The sequence below is a fragment of the Siphateles boraxobius genome, unplaced genomic scaffold, assembly GCF_051911475.1.
Source record: "Siphateles boraxobius isolate OS27281-9 unplaced genomic scaffold, OSU_SipBor_1 48, whole genome shotgun sequence".
NCBI lineage: Eukaryota > Metazoa > Chordata > Actinopteri > Cypriniformes > Leuciscidae > Siphateles > Siphateles boraxobius.
The window spans coordinates 4,599,274-4,616,524 of record NW_027509119.1 but is presented as its reverse complement, the minus strand read 5'-3'; the positions used below and the strand labels follow the sequence as shown (position 1 = coordinate 4,616,524).

Sequence of the window (17,251 nt, the reverse complement as noted above, 5' to 3'; positions counted from 1 at the left end):
GTTACGGCAACATATGTTTTTACATTGCTTTAACTCATCAAAACAAGTTAAGGTTTGTTTAGGGAGCTTTATTTGCTTGACAGTATCCTTCACTTTCATTGTATGGAAAAGAGCGACATGAACATTCTACGAAACAAATCAAAAAGATCTTAAAATAAAGTGTTTATTATGGGGTCAACCGTACACTTTTACAGTGGCATTGGAAATAGATTCGCTGTGCCAATGCTCTGTAAAAGCCCTCGAGAGGTAGAGGAGTGCATGGCATGATTGGCAGCACATTTGGAATTAATTAGAGGAGCATTTACTCTTGTTAGATGTGGCTTTAAAAATACAATTTGCAGCATGTTGGATTTGTTTGTATGACTAACACAGAGATCTCTGACACACAGCATAAATGCATGTCAGCCTCACAGGAAGAAAACCTTTGAGTCGTGGGCCAAGTCAGCAAATAAATGACAAATACTGGATAACCTGCTACCACAGACTGACCCATGAAAACAATGGCTACCGTCTGAGCAGAATGAGGCCATGGGAAGGAGGGGTGGAAGCTCCCATAAGCCCTGTTGGAAACTCGCAGTCATTAATCTGATTAATGTATAAGACAACAGAGTGTCTACAATATTTCAACTCCAAAAATGCCCATTAATCCATGCAAACTCTTTCCAACAAGGGCATTCTTTCCAACAGGATCTTACTCCTCTGCAACCAGCAAACATGGATAGAAAATAAATCAGCAAGACCAGCTTATTCTCATGAGGAAAAACATGCATTTCAATTGGTCTCAAATTGTCAAGGCATTACTGACCTATATTTCAGCCATGCTGATTAATCGCATAATATTTTGCCATTTTGAGATTAGCACATTGGAATAAACAGTAACGCTGCCCACTTTGGTCAATGGAGTGGGATTTTGCAATTGTGCTAGTTCGACATCCTTGCCAATATATAAAGATTTGAGTAAATCTTGTGTAAAATAGTTTGTCAAAAATTTGTCTTTTTAACATAAATTATTGAAAAACCCATACTGTGGTCGCCCACTAAAAAAGATGCACAATAATACACACATGGCATAGAAATGCAGCGTAACATTGGCAAACCAAGAGAGATGCAAGTGTAAAATGAGGAACTTACCAAAAGCAAAGGAGAATGTTAGAAATTAGTGTTGCTTTGCCCAAGGACACGGCCTCTTCGGTGGCCCTGTGAGAGGAAGGAGATGTTAGGGTTTGGTCAGGGTTTAGTAAGCCAGAGAAGATGTAAGCAGCTGAAAGAGTCTCCGGGTCCACTTAAGATGGCAGGACAGGAAAGAAAGCAGCAGGTTAATATAAACCCGGGCACTCAAAGGTGGAACATTCTGATATGAAGAGTGAAATGCCACACATAGAAGACCTGAAGAGGCAATCATGAGGACACTGGAAAACGCCTCGGCTATGTGCTACTGGCCCCAAACCTGACCTAGTCGAAAGTCAACACCTTATGTGAGGAATGTTCCGGGTTCAATACGAGTTAAGCTCTATGGAGAGCATCTGGCATGATTACCTCAGACAAATATATATAGTAATGCACTTGCCATAAACAACTTAAAAGGTTAGTTCATCTAATAATGAACATTATCCCATAATTTACTCACCCTCAAACCATCCTAGTTGTGTAAGGGCGTTTTCACACCTGAAAGTCCGCACCAAGGTCCGAACCAAAGTTCACGTTTTGATACATATTATCCACCTTATTCCTGACGAGCTTACTGCGTTTTGAATTATGGGTGGCACTTCCGGTTTGGGGAATTCCCATTCAAAAAGACTGAAACAAATCATTTCAAATCATAAGGTTGCCCTACAAATAAAGCTGATCCGTCAGTTTGACTTAATGAGCTATCAGTTTTCTTTCATGTTTTATCTAAGAATAACATCAGAATAACGTAACACTTGGTATTTTAACGTGACAGGTTATAACAAGAATATCTATAGTAAGAGCTCTGCATACTTTTCCTCATGATTATTTTCTTTTTTACTTTTGAATTTCGCTGTAATAGTAATAGTAAAAGTTCTCCCGATTTAATTTACGATATAGCCTATACCAATTCACTGGAATACTCCCCAAATCCTGCACGTCTCTTTCCAGGTTTGGTTTCACAGGTAAATTTACAATTTATTATCTGTCAAAATGACTGAAAATTATTTTTTCATTTTTTTTTATTATTTTAAAATCACTTTAAAATAGTATCAAGCAATGCTGAAGTAAAACATTTATTTTTTTTATTAAGGCAACGTATGTTACATAATACAGATTACCGCCGATTTTGCTGTGGAAAGATACTTTTTCATAGATTATTCATGGTCTGTTGAAAGTACCTTGTTTACGCTTTTACACTTTTAAATGTCATTTTAATGTTCAATGGTTGAAGGGTAAGTAGAATAATGTAATGTCATCGTACACGGTTTAAAAATATATTATTGCGTCCAGAGCTAGTCTTTCACTGATTGTTTACAGCTTAACGGAAGTTACACCCATAATTCGCGCCCAGCATCATGGGGCACAGGAATACTGTGGATACTTTCAGAAAGTTTTGGTTTGGTTTCACACTGCAATTATGCGAGTGCACTAAAGAACTTTACGTGACATACTTTGCGTCCTGTCGTCATCATCTATGTGGGCTGCATCTCGACATTGATTGGTTTGTAAATGGACCTGGGTCTGACATCAGCGTGTTGTCAATTCGGCGGGTAAATTTGACAACATGAATGAACAGACTCATATCGTTGCAACAATATTTGGAAAGTGTCTGCATTTTTGTGCATTTTTTCCAGTTGACTTATGTCATCAGACCATACTTCAATTAAAAACCTCGTCTCCTCCTCTCCCCATGTGCTACCACGGCTCATTTTTCCTGCCACCCTCTGTTTTTTCGGCTATGCGGGAACCACCGGAACTTCCTGTAAAAGGTCTGAAAGTCCGAACCATACAGAAATGCTTTCACACTAGAAACGAGCCAAACCATTGTTCAGTTTGATCCGGACCGAGACTACCTCTTTTCGTCTGACCAAATTTCGTCTGTTTGGTCCGGACCGTGGTCCAGGGTAGGTTTCACACCTGTAATTTTGATTCGGCCAAACTGAAAAGTCCGAAAGTCTGGACCAAACAAGGTAGGTGTGAAAGGGCCCTGAGTTATATTAAAAGTATCCTGCCTCTTCCAAGCTTTGTAATGGGAGTGAATGGTACCACAGATTTTGAAGCCCAAAAAAGCACATCCATCCATCATAAAAGTAATCCATACGCCTCCAAGGTGGTTAATAAAGGCGTTCTGAAGTGAAGAGATGGGTTTTTGTAAGAAAAATTTCAATAATTATATCTTAATGAGCTATATTCACTGGCTTCCAGTTACAGCCGTAGAGTGACCTCTGACCCGACATGACGTAATGAACACAGAAGTGCAGAGGAAAGAGCAAAGCAAAACAAACAAAAAAACTTTAATTTTCTTACAAAAACGCTTTGTTTCGTAAAACTCCATTTGTGTTTGACTGAAATTAAAAAGCCAAATACAGCTAGGATGGCTTGAAGGGGAGCAAATGGGATAATTTTCATTTTGGTTGAGCTTTTTAAATACCTCATTACCAAAAAGAGACTGTTTATGTGGAGAGAAATTCCCCCACACATAACCAGATGCATCTAGAATAATAGTCTCACTACTTTGGTGGTGAACTGAACTAAAAGATTAATATAACTGTTTTACCAACAATACTGTAGGCCAAATCAATCTTTTTGGTGGTGAACAACAGTTTATAACAAATGTGATCTATAAAACAATTATTGTAGACACTGAAAAATAAATATAGGCTACCTAACAAATTTGGGAACATTTTGAAATGGTACTAGCCTACATCTTATATATTTGTGATTAATATAATTTGATAATAGCAAGATAATTCATATTTATCCATATTAAACTACACTGCACAAAATGAGCTGAAAACATTACACTAATTACAACTGTGAACATCTGTAGAGTACAAGTTCCCTCTCCAAAAAGAAGCCGAGTTTGTAATGTGACATCACCCATGACATAGATCACATTCCTGCTGTCAGGTTCAGGCACGCTGGTCTAATTAGACCCCGAGCAAACGACCGCTCACCTCATCAGGCCCCCGCCTGCCTCAAACACTCCCACTAAACCAAAGTAAACTAAACTCTGCTCGCCCCAGCCGGAGAGTTCAGTAGTTCCAGCATATTCACTCATTCTTCATTGGACGAATAAAGCAAGAACTGAAATATTTATTTTGAAATATTTAGAGTCAAAATGTTGCATGAAATGATTGGACTATGAAACCTAACAAATGTAAGCACTAGCAAATGTGAAAAGGCCCACTGTTACAGCTCATGGCACATGTCCAGTAGGACTGAACCGACAGAAGCAGTGGATTATTTTACTGGCGGGAACCATGGCCTAATTTCATAAATGAGTCACTGACAAAAGCAAACTGATGGAACTGGTGAACGTTCTTCGAGGCTTGTTTCAGAAAGTAAATATAAAAATATAAATATCTTCAATATCTAAACAAAGGTGGCCGTCCGATAGAATTCTTTGAGACATTTTAAACAATATTTACACGAACATCATTTAAAAAAATAACAGCATTTATTACGTATTGAAAATTTGTGATTGGCCGCTAAATGGAATTTTTTACTTACGCCTGCAATTAAGATGCGTTTTAGTCGATCGGATCACAAGTAGACGAGGGAGACACATTCCCGTTTACACCTGGTGTTTTAATCCGTCTCTTTTGTCCACTTTAATCACTTCTGTCCTGATTTCTTCAAGGGGAGGGTCTGTGTGAGTAAATGTAGGGGCTTTTTCAGATCCTTCGATCTAATGGACAAAATAAGCTTACGCAATTTACATATGAACGCGACCAGAGACGACAGAAAATCACACAGAGAGCATCAGCTTTAGTTTCTGTTCTGACTGACGCAAGACCAGCCGAACGCTGTGAGTGTGTGTTAGAAATCAGGAATGGTGGGAGAACATTGTGTTTGGTACATTTTTCATCTTTAACCCAAACTTGGGTCTTCAGTCGACAAAGTTTAAATCCCGTCTGGCTAGAGGGCATCCCATAATGTTCACATATTAGTAGTGATGCTCCGATTGATCGGACACCGATCATGATCGGCCGATATTGGCTAAAAATAGATTGATCGGCGAACCCCAAAAGCGCCGATCAAAAAAGCCGATCACGTGACGTAAATTACTCGCGCGACTTTTTCCCACCTGCATGCGTGGCGCACGGGCACACAACAGCAGAGTGGAGCTTGGCAGTGGCAACATGAGTTCCCCTTCACCGGAACGAATAGGGAGTCTCCCAACGGATTGAAGCGCGCGTCCGAGTGAAGACCGTGCACCGCGCGAGCCACAACAGAACGCGGTATCTGCGCCACAGATCAGAACAGATCGCTGCGGCAACAAGCACTTTGATCACTTGATTAAAAAAAAAAACATTTCAGCGCTAGATCGCCTCTTATTTAACAAATTAACAAAATTTATGGTCGGAGTTAACTGGAGATGTTTTTATTTATTTGTATTGGTACATTCGTGCCGCGAGATGTTTCAAAAGTGGTGGTGATATTTTTTTTTTTTTGATCTGACGTAGTTGGTTCCTCAACTACATCAGATTCAGATTATTTTATTTAATATCATGTCAGCATTCAAATTTATTTTCATGGCAAAAATTCAATGATAAAAATACACATGATATAAATACAATAAAACAAAACAAGAAATAATTTTATACAATATATATTTTTAAATGAACATATGATAAAAAATCCAAAACCTTTTCAGGCATAATCTCATTAAATATGTCCTTTAATGAAGTAACTTCATAAAAGAGCATTCTGCTCAACTACATCAGACGTTCATATTAATAACAGAAAAAAACTTGCCATAGTTTTGTCCTTTCATCAGTAGCCAGTTTTGGTGTAACAAGTTGTACATTTTGTTGCCAATTAGTAAATGTAGTGGGTGTATTAAGAGGCTACAATTTCCAAATATGTCTAAGTGTAACTTGATCCCCTCCCATTAGGCTGATCTGATGTGTGTTGGTCTCCCTGACCCCTCTTTGTATGGAATAATTTAATGTTACTCTGCCTTATTTGGGAAAGCTGGCCTACAGTAGCCTTAAGACATCTCATTTCTAAATACAATTAAATAAACACATTTCGACAAATGGTGCAAACTCTGCTAGATTATAGATAAAAGATTCCCATTCGTCGTCCAGTTGTTTAATTCCAAAGATAATTAAAAAATTATCAGCCAATATAATCAGATTTTGCAATATATCTGGCGACCACAATGCAAATGCACTATTTAAACAAAAATAATTTGAATTAAACTCTGTGAAAACTATACTGTTTTTCATCAATTATTAATTGATAAAGATCACATTTAGGAGTCATCGCACATTTTACAACTGAAACTAACCTTTAGGGGGCTCTCTATGATATAATTTCCTGTTTTATATTTTTCCTGCATGTTCACACAGCATATCAAATAACTTGTATCAATCCCATTACATTACCTCAAAAGCAATAAAGCATTACGTAAAGTTTCATAGTCGATTTAGATAAAAATGACACCCCAAGATCAGGCACAGGTCTTCATTTTTCACTTGAAACCACATGTTTTCCTTCCTTCCTTCCACACATCTTCCCAGTAACACTGATCTGTCAAAGAATCCTGAATTTGGCTTAAGGACAGCTCAATATAGCCCTGCTCTCCGAGGCTCAGTGCACTCTGTGTAGGCATGAAGAAAACAAAGGCAGTTTTGTTCTGCACCCAATGTCCTCCAGCACCACGCACAACAACAGAGATAGTTTCCTACGTTTGCCCCAGTGAGTTTAGTCTAAGCCGGGTTCACTTCACAGTCACAATGTACAATTTTGGCCGCCTGAGAAAAATTGAGAATCCTAAAAGATTCTTCTGATCCCTTGGGGCCAAAATCTGAATTCTTTGATCGCTATTTTGACATGTTCGCCAACAACCGATTATTGACCACTGCGATCATATTTTACCTCAACTTCTGCGACTTCTCCTACGACGACCATCAAATAAAAAACCAACCGGAGTGCAGAACCTGATGGCATAATTAGTGGGACAACAAAAACCATCACCGGCTCCACAAGACAACGCGTCTTTCCATTTTTCTTTTCAAGATAAGCCATGATCAAAATTTACACTAGAGATGTTTTTGTTTGCTACAGCCACTAGGGGTGTCACAATATAACGCAATACAAAAATACAATATGTATCGTGACAATATATATATTGTGGATAGTCCACTTAAAATCAAAACTTTTTTCTCACACAGTAATTTTTCAGAGTTTTAGTGTCAGTACTACATTAAACTGCTATATATAATGTTGAATATAATGTATAATAATGCAATGGGGGAATATTTGTGGGTCCTGATAATGCCAAATATCTGATGTTACCAGTAAAAAGTGGCCTACATTTTTTTAAAATATATCTAGTCAATGACAGTGTAAGCATGTTCGTCTAAAATAATTATGTTTTTAGCTTCAAAATAATGAATATTTTTATTCTGGTGTCACCATTGTCCTGTACATTGGGTTTCCAGCACTATATTCAAGCCTATTCATTTACACCCACAATGTAGACCTAATACCAAATTTACATTTCAGTACATTTTTTGTTAACCTTTTACCATATGTCTTGGAGTATCGCAATAATATCGTACCATGAATTCAGTATTGTGATATGTATCGAATTGTGACATGAGGGTATCGTCACACCCCAACCAGTCACCATTTCTATCCCACATGTAAACGCAGCTCACCATCACTGAACGCGTCACGGATTGATGATATAAAAGTCTGGATGGGTCTTCTTGTAAATTGTACAGTGCGCACCAGGCTTAAAGGGTTAATTCACCCAAAATTTTAAATAATCTCTTAATTTAAACACCCTCAAGCCATCCTAGGTGTATATGACATACTCCTTTCAGCCAAACACAATTGGAGCAAATAAATAATATCCTGGCCTTTACAAGCTTTCTAAAGGCATTGAATCATGTCAGAATTTTTGAAGCTCCAAAAAGTGCATCCATCCATCACAATAGTAGCTAATCCATGCGGCTCCAGGGGGTTAATAAAGACCTTCTGAAGCGAAGTGATGGATTTTGTAAGAAAAATATTCATATCAACTTTATAAACTATAATTACTGGCTTCCGGCAACAGCCGTACACGTGTTCAGGAGAGAGTCGAGTTCAGGAGTAATACTGACCCGACGAATTACGTATGACATAGCCTAGCCTTGGCGTAGCGTAGCGTAAGCTTAGGCGAGAATTAGGGTTGCACAATATAACGAAATATCGCAAACATATCGAGATATGCACATCGCAACGGCTTGCGCTCCGGAGGCGTCTGTCGTTGCTGTGTTGGTTCTTGTCACTTGACCTAAGGTGCGCTTGCGGCATTATGAAAAATTGAGATGTTTTTATCTCGATGCGGCGCGCACGCGCTTGGAAAAAACGAGCGGGTCGCTTCCCTTATGAGCGCGCATGCCGCGCGCGGCGCACCTACATTTGAAATAACGAACTTGAGCGCGCAAAAGATGCGATCTGTGAACAGGCCCTTAAGGCGTTTTTTTCGGTGGAAATAGAGGGTCGCTGCTAGTCCCTCTGCCATAGAGGTTGACGAGCACGGCATTAAGCTGGTGCACCGCTGGTGTAACCTTGTTTTCGTTTGGTGCAAAAGTTCCGTTCCGTGCAGAACAGTCGGTGTAGCATAGTCTTTCCGATTAATTAACCGTGACGTTTTAAAGCGCGGTTAATTGTGAAATCCGGTAATCGCTGCAACACCATTATAAAGCTTGGAAGGATATTATTTAATAATAAAACTCCAATTGTGTTTGGCTGAAAGAAGAAAGTCATACACCTAGGATGGCTTGAGGATGTGTAAATTATGGGATAATTTTCATTTTGGGGGAACTATTCCGGTTTTAAGATCAGTGGGCATCCATGAAGGTTCTCCATGATTGAATAAAGCAATAAAATACAACATAAGGCATAAGAATTCATGGGAACACAACAAAAGCTGAACTCTCTTCTCTAAAAGTGCAGAACCCCAATTACTAAAGAGCATGAAGCCCTTGGCCCTCATTCAAAACAGCACAGCAACTAATCTCACAGGCTAATCTCTGGTTTAACTGGTACTGCACTTTGACATTTTGTAAATACTTTTTATTTTTTAATAAAAATACTTTAAATAAATCAAATAAAAAGCAAATACTTTTTATTGAAAGCAACCTGCGCCGTGATTATTCCACAGTCAAACTGTCAGGCCCTCCAACATCCTTCATCTGAGATACAGTAGGAGATAAAAATGAGGATTCGTTTTGAGGATTGAAGGAGAAGTAGCTGAATTGCTAAAATACTAGGCTATATTGAGAAAAATATTCTAACAGGCCATTCCCATTCATCTGCAATATGGTGTGAGAAGACAAAACTAATGATTTCTCCTGAACCTTGATCCTGTTTGACACTGACAGGCACAAACAGCACAAATCCCAATGCATATATAAATTAAAGATTATATTCAGAACGTAATTGTGTGGGTGTTTCTTCAACTTTTGAAGTCCCATTTTTATGTGCAATGCAATTTATGTGCATTTTAAAAAAAAATTCAAATTAACTTAAATTAATGTTTGTTACGAACCTTTCAAAAGAAGCCCAAGTGTTTGCACTGCCTTAATTTTTGTCAACTTGGAAATCCGAGTTCTCTCAACAGAAAATGCTAAATTTTAAGTTGTGATAATAATGGCAAGGTTTTATTAGCCAACTTTTGACGTCCCACTTTTATATCCAATGGGTTGGATATAATTGGAAAATATCCAATTTTAGTCCAATTACTAAAATATCAAACAATCAAAATAACAATTATTTGGAAATTTGTACAATTATTTATCCATCGGAGGTTCCACTGGTTGTCCTCGTTTCATGGCATGAGGAGAGCAATTATTTCACATTTGGGCATTTCTCGCAGTAAATATCGGAGTTTCTGTGTGTCTGATATGGATTCGAATTCAGGGTATATTTGGGACATGTTTGGAAAGTGTTTTTGTGTATTATATTTGGGGCATGAGGTTAGAAAGTGCAGCATTCTCTACCTGTCCAATGTTTCAACTTTCTTTTATATGAGGGTCAATGGAAACGTTCTTTCATACATTCATTCATTCATTTATTTAGCTACTTTTCAATGTATCATTTTAACCTCACCCCAAACCCAGAATTTTTTTAAATTATGTATCAATTAAAAACAATGATGATCTAAACAGTTAGTGAAAAAAGTCAATATTTATTGTGAAAATTATATCTATATACCCTTTGCTCCATTTCCAACACAAACAACAATTTTCTAACCAAAGTTTTTCTATGAAAATATTGAAAGTTTACCAAGAGACAGTGAACAGGATTGCTTGAGATTAAACATAACAGTTAGCCAACACGTGATGTTAAAAATATAGGGAAAAAATTAGAAAATATTATTTAACTATTTAGTATATTTCCGAAAATACTAGCTTCTCCTGTGTGACCACTGTTAGTAGAGAAAAATGAAACTAATGAAAGGGGCGTTTTAAGAGCTTTTTTTTTTTTTAAACCAACAGGCCCAATGTGTCCATATTTTAAAAGACACCCATTTAAATCACAATACGAATACAGGTAATATCAGTAGCTAGTCCGGAGACTTTTCAACTTTTTTCAAATAGCAAAAGACATTTCAAGACGTTTGTATAACTTCAATGTCAAAGGAATCGGATTTTGGACAAACTTCGACTGGCACAAAACACATTTTCCGCTAGATAAATACGTTACAAAACTCGCTGCTGGCTTGTTATATCGTACTTTAGAGCCTTATAATCTGGATTGAAACCCTTTACAAACACAGTTCATGGCTTAATCGCCATAGTGATACCACAGTAAGCTATTGAAATATCGACATCCACTTACTCGTTGTTGTTTTGTTCTTCTCCCGTTAGCTATGCACTCGATGTCCCGCGTCGTCAAATTCTCCTGGTGTTCCTCCTCACGGTGAATGTGATGTGAAGCTGTTTATCTCCAGTACATTTACATGCAGACTGCGTTCAAGAGTGAGAAAAACGCCATGTGAATAAAAGTTGACACCGCTCGCTCAGACTCCTTCCCTTTCTTCTGCCATGGCAACCGAGCGGCGAAATAATATCTCCCATAAACATTTACCAGGAGGCAGGATCATGGAGAAACACTTCCAACAGGTTGTTTTTAGCAAACAGGCCCATCATCAACAGTAACTCATAAAGTTTATTCCAGCAATAGCACTGAGCAGGCGTGTATGAGAGTCTTCACGGATGAAATTAGATGCTGGGGCTTCGCATTATGCCCATTGATCCAATTACAGGGGTTTGGGTTAACCCTTTCAGGTTCAAAGTAACGTTACAACAAACGGCGGGATATTTGAGTACTTGCACTTTTAGGGTTTTATATAATTGTACCTTTAGCGCTAAGTAAATACTGCGTATTACAATGCGATTATTAAAGTACTAAGGATAAAAAATAATAGTTGAGATGTGTATAGTCACTTAGTGATAATAAGAGCAACAGCGCACTCTGTAGACTGAAAAGAGGATATTCGTTCTCAACTGAACTAACTGACCTCCGATGACGCGATGTAACGGTCATGAGCATCGTAAATCCTGAAAAGTTTTTTATATTTTTATTTTTAAATGTATGTACATTTATAACACTATAAATTGTATTATGTGACAATTTCATAAAATTACAAGAAAAAATAGTTAATTTACGCTGCTGTGTAAACGAAAAACGCAAAGGAAAAATGCTTCCGGGTTTAGTACATTGTTCGTTGTCATGTAAACGTAGCATTAAAAAATAAAGTGTTTGCATTGCCTTAAAATTTTAATTGTAGTCAATTTGTATATTTACGTTATTTAAAAAAAAATCACGTTTTCACACTATATGGGGGTAAGTTGTCACAGCATAACCTGCCATTAAACGGCCGATTAATTTTCAACACAATTTCAATATTAAATCTAAAATGAAACATGAAACAATATACATGAATGTAACATACAAAAATATAAAACCACTGTTTTTAGTCAGTAAATATTGCGATTAGTAATAAAATGTTGCTCTTTTTGATAACATTTAATGCACATAAAAAAACCCTGATCTGCCATTTCCATAAATGTGAGGGAGACGCAACTGACATTCTCTGGTAGTACTGAATAAAACAAAGTGTTTTTTAGACGACACTAGAATTGACAGCTTAGTAAAATCATTAGCATAAATCACATATAGCAAACAGATGTCAAATATACAATCAAATTATATGCTATCATAACATTTTAGACTGTTAGATGTTTAGATGTTATTTATATGCGTTATTTCTTAATATTCAAAACAAATCCACCAGGAGGTGCTACACACAACATTATAACTCGTAGAGTAGCCACTAATAAAAGTCTGTCAAGTTAGGGTCTCTTCATTTAATGTCTCCAGTGATTTAAACTAGTGCTGCTAATAACAAGAGATAATAGATTAGATTATGACAGGGTATGACAGTTTATGTGTTCATCATCCCAGTGTAGTTTATCAGAGTATGTTGTTCAAGTTCATGATTATTAAACTCATGTGCTTAAAACTTATATAGACATAAGGCCTAATGAATTCTTGAATGTGCTTTTTTGCTTAGTTGTACAGATCATTTTGATGACCCCACCATAAAAGTCTTAATATATTAATATTGATTAAAAAATTGGGGTTTTTTTTTTTGCAAAGATAAGCAGTTTCATCCTCTTTCAGTCTTTTGTAATATACTTTTATTAGCGCGATACAGGTCGAAATTAGAAAACATTTTTGGCAGAGCAAACATGGGCTATTTAGCAACAGATTTTTATCATTTGTGTAATGTTTTGTCACGTTGGTTTGTCTCGCTTTTTATCATTTTATCCTATCCTGATAATTTAAAAAAATTACATCCTCACAAAATTACAAAAATCGTTGGCAAATTATATATATTTTAAAATTTTACAAGATGTTCGATGATTTCATGTTAACATCCTCATAATGGCTAACTATTTAACCAGCGCTTTATTCGATCCTGTTAAACATCCCGTTCGTTGACACAGTGTAAACAATCAAGCTATATTTAATTAAGCTTAATTACCTGAGCTCTAACAGAGCTATTTCTGAAAGTCGGGTATACCCTTTTCTTTATAGAAACGACAACACTGGCAAAACAGTTGTTTAAACGTTACAAAATTCAAAACGTAGCCTACTCCCTAACATAAATGACCCCTAGTGATCACAGGGACTTTTGTTTTGAAATCTCCTTAGAGTCCGAGAGCGGAAGTCATTGGCGACAGCAGCGAAAGGTTCACGTTACTTGAGGAACACTAAAGAAAGGAGGAAAAGCGGGCAGCGGGATATCAACACTGAATTTATTCAGAAAAGGCGTCATATAATCTACAGACGCTGGTATCACACTATTCATCTCCCATCTGAATCCTCTGGCGAAGTTCATCGTGGAAGTGAGTGAAAGAAATAATAAGGCTGCTATAGCTAACGAGCTAAAGGTGTTTGTCAGACTGTTAGCTCCATTAGTTCATATTGGTTAGCTAATCCCGTTTATAATCAACGGTAATCTTGATTGATCGATGGAGGCTGTGATCTGTATTCAGTGTTTGAACAATAACTGCGCATCACGACTCGCCCTGTGGCTCATATCAGCGACAGAAATGAATAACTCCATATCTCTGGTCGCTGTTTGAATGTGATATGGATCAATTTCCGACCAGCTCGATTGATTATCAAGAAATTAGTTGAATATATTGTTGCTATAGACAAGCTGGCAGGTGATTTGTGTAATATCGTGTTTCTCATTCCTGGTAAAGGACTGAACATTGAACACTGAGGTTTCTGGCCCGCAGCAGGAGGAAAAGCTCATTCAATGTCGTAAGACGGCTTTATTTATTTATTTACTTTCTATTTTGGTTTACGTTTATTTTATTATATTACATATACGGAGACAGGTGTTGTTTAATATTTAAAGTTTTCGTTATTACTATTTTTTTAGTAGGCGTTTGTCTTCACTGAGGGAGCATTATAGAGAATCCATTACACACACATATCAGAGGTCTGAGACTCTGGAGAAAGATGCGAACTTAAAGGGCTAGTTCACCCCCAAAAAATGGATACAATTCTATTAGTATTAGTTTTTCTGTAGAGCTTAACGCCAGAATGACAGCCTTAGCTGCTTTTCACTTTCATTGCATCTTTTTATTTAATACTTTTGTGGCTGCCAATTCCTAACATAACACCCCTTTTTGTTTTTCACTGTAGAAATTAAGTCATATATGTTTTGATCAACATAATGCTAAGATTGAGTAAATTATGTCAGAATTTTGTTTTTTGGGTGAGCGCTTCCTTTTATAATCTTGCTTGAATGTCAGTGGCAATGTTACTATTCATTGAACATTTATTTGAGGCCTTGTTTAGGAATGTTAATTGTATTTGTTAATACAGTCCTGATTCTTCAGTCAGTTTTAGGACAGTATTATCCGATTATGATTCTTTTCCCTAAATATCTATATTTAGTTTGTAACAGATGGCGCTTGTAGCTTGACTACAGTCATGAATTCTATGCAGATTTCTAATATTTAGGCAAACAATCATGAATTTCTAATATTTACGGCTAACTTTAATGTTTATGAGAATAGGGAATTTCACAACCACAGCTATAATGATAACGACACAGAAGAACGATATGGTTAGAATCACTTTCAGAACAATTTTTCTTCTCTCTTATGAATGATAAAATCATTTACAGAATCAGAATCCAGGCTTGTTCTCACAAAATACGCTAACTATAATGATAGCTTTTACCGATCACCAAAATAAATAATAGGCCAACTATTCTTAACAGCAATGTATTTGAAGTATAAAAAATAAGAGATGAGTCTCATGAATTGACAACTGTTTATTTATTGGCAAGCAACATGTGTAACTTACAGAGGTGATTAGGAACAGTTTATAGCTTAACAAATATAGCTTTCCTGTAAAAAAAAAAAAGACAACTCAAGTCATCAACAGAAAGTAATCAAAAGTAAAACAACTGCATAGTCTTCACTGTAAATTAAATATAGATTAATCCTGCTAAATCTACTAAAGCGCAGTGAGTGATTTTTATCTTTGTCTTTTGTTGTTTGATTAACATTAACAACACAGACGGCATCAGGAATATTAGGCTGCTGTCACTTTAAGAGCGAATGCACGGATCCAAAATACTGATACACATACAACAGTGTTTAAGTTAATACTTACCAAGCCAAGCATTTTGGCATATTTCTGTTTTTAACCGTTTAGGCGCAAACCCTAAACGCTCAAAGTTCACTTTGCTTGTTTGTGTTCCACTCCGTCTCAGCGCATGCACACAGAAAGCCTTTCGGAGAACAGTATCTTAATGCATAATGCTATTTTTAATAACAGTAAACTGCATTTTACGACAATCAATGATCTAGCTGATTTGGACATTAAATTTGGGCTTTTAGGGAGGAAAGAAAACGCACTGCTGTTAAGGAAAGAGATGCACTAAAAACGCACAGCTCTAGTTTGTTGCTGTCGTTGCGATGTCTCCGCTCTCCACAAAGATTTATTGTCCCTTTCAGACACCTGGTAGAACTGCCAGACCGGTGAAAGTAATGAAGCAATTTTAGCTGCGCATAGAAAAAATATTCTCACGAGTTTTGCATCATCTGATCGGTTCTTCTATAGAGACCACTGATTAAACTATATAAAGCTATTATCGCCTGATGACGGTCAATTGGAGCACCCTTATGGCGCTTTTCCACTACACAGTACCAGCTCGCCTCGGCTCGACTCGACTCGCCTTTGTTTGGTTTTCCACTGTGTAAAAGTTGTACCTGTATCTGCTTTCGGGTACTTTTTTTCGTACCACCTCCGGCGAGGTTCTAAGCGAGCTGAGGCGATACTAAAATGTGACGTGAAAACAATGCCGACTGCTGATTGGTCAGAGAGAATCGTCACTATTCACTGTGTCATCATTGCACGCGCCAGATTGAGTATCCAGAATAACCCTGCCTTTTTAAAATAGTTTAGCCAGAGATAGTTACTAAACTTACTACTATTATTATGGCAACTCGGAAGAAGTCAAACGAGGAGGTGCAGACATTCCTTTGTTTGGTTGCCGAAGAGAGGATCCAGCGAGAGCTTGATGGGGCAACGAGGAACGAAAGGCGTCGCTATGACGACCGGGTACTATTTGTGGCGATACTTTCTGCAATGGAAAACGGAACGAAAAGCGAGCCGAGTCGAGGCGAGCCAAGGCGAGTCGAGTCGAGCTGGTACTGGTAATGGAAAAGCGCCATTAGTTAGTGGACTTCTAGAATTATTATTTTAATGTTATATTTATCGTTAGTAGGGCTGGGCGATAAATCGATTTTATCGATTACCTCGAATGTGTTGTTTACGCTGATTTTTTTTATTTTATGAAAATCGGTTCTCTTTAACAACCGCCGACGCACCCATCTGGGCTCCCGTAGTTCCGACCGGGCTCAGCGCTTGCCATGATAGAGATGCACAAACAACATGGCAAATGTGCAAGATCGCGGCAGCAGAGGCACACCCGTCGAAAACATTTACAAGCTGAATCTGCAGGGCTCCCAACTCTCACGAGTTCGCTGTGAGAGACACACTTTTTAGACTCTCTCACGCCACACATCCATTTTCTCACGCAGAGAAAAATCGCGAAGCAAAGAGGACACTGACACCGACAGACAAGACAGAGCGAGTTACTAGCGATATGAAACAGATTCTCAGCTCTCAGATTCTGTCGATTTTATTACGAAATTCAAACAATAAACACCGTTTTGGCGCATGTAAATGTGACGTGAAAGAACGCTGGCAGATCTCAGTTCAAGCGGCACGTGAACCGATCATCTGTTACTCTTTAATACCAACTTACCGAAATGTAATAAAATCGATCGATCAGTGTTTTTCAACCGCGGAAAGATGTCAATAAAACAACTGGAGAACAACAAATGTCACGTAACGTTACATTTACCTCAGGAATCCCTTTTAATGATCCATAGCACGTATGTTAGTTGGACTTAAAATAATTGCTATAGAGAGGAGTATTTTGCTAAATATGATAACTATATTACATATTTAT

General features: G+C 37.5%; 2 protein-coding genes across 13 annotated transcripts in view; one reads left to right on the top strand and one right to left on the bottom strand.

Moving 5' to 3' along the window:
* Window positions 1-11,584, bottom strand: part of pacsin3 (protein kinase C and casein kinase substrate in neurons 3) — a 56,516-nt gene extending 44,932 nt beyond the window's left edge. The window contains exons 1-2 of one of the 4 annotated variants that reach the window (XM_077201741.1): window positions 11,017-11,584; window positions 1,132-1,197 (exon numbers count right to left, since the gene is read on the bottom strand). The gene's annotated coding sequence lies outside the window, so the exon portion shown is untranslated. The remainder of the gene's footprint in view (window positions 1-1,131; window positions 1,198-11,016) is intronic. The other 3 variants (XM_077201734.1, XM_077201736.1, XM_077201742.1) reach the window with 3 other exon arrangements.
* Window positions 11,585-13,396: 1,812 nt separating this feature from the next.
* Window positions 13,397-17,251, top strand: part of csnk1g1 (casein kinase 1, gamma 1) — a 64,616-nt gene continuing 60,761 nt past the window's right edge. For 3 of the 9 annotated variants that reach the window (XM_077201731.1, XM_077201727.1, XM_077201725.1), the window contains exon 1: window positions 13,397-13,592. The gene's annotated coding sequence lies outside the window, so the exon portion shown is untranslated. Of the gene's footprint in view, window positions 13,593-13,955; window positions 14,017-17,251 lie in introns of all 9 variants that reach the window. The other 6 variants (XM_077201733.1, XM_077201729.1, XM_077201732.1 and 3 more) reach the window with 5 other exon arrangements.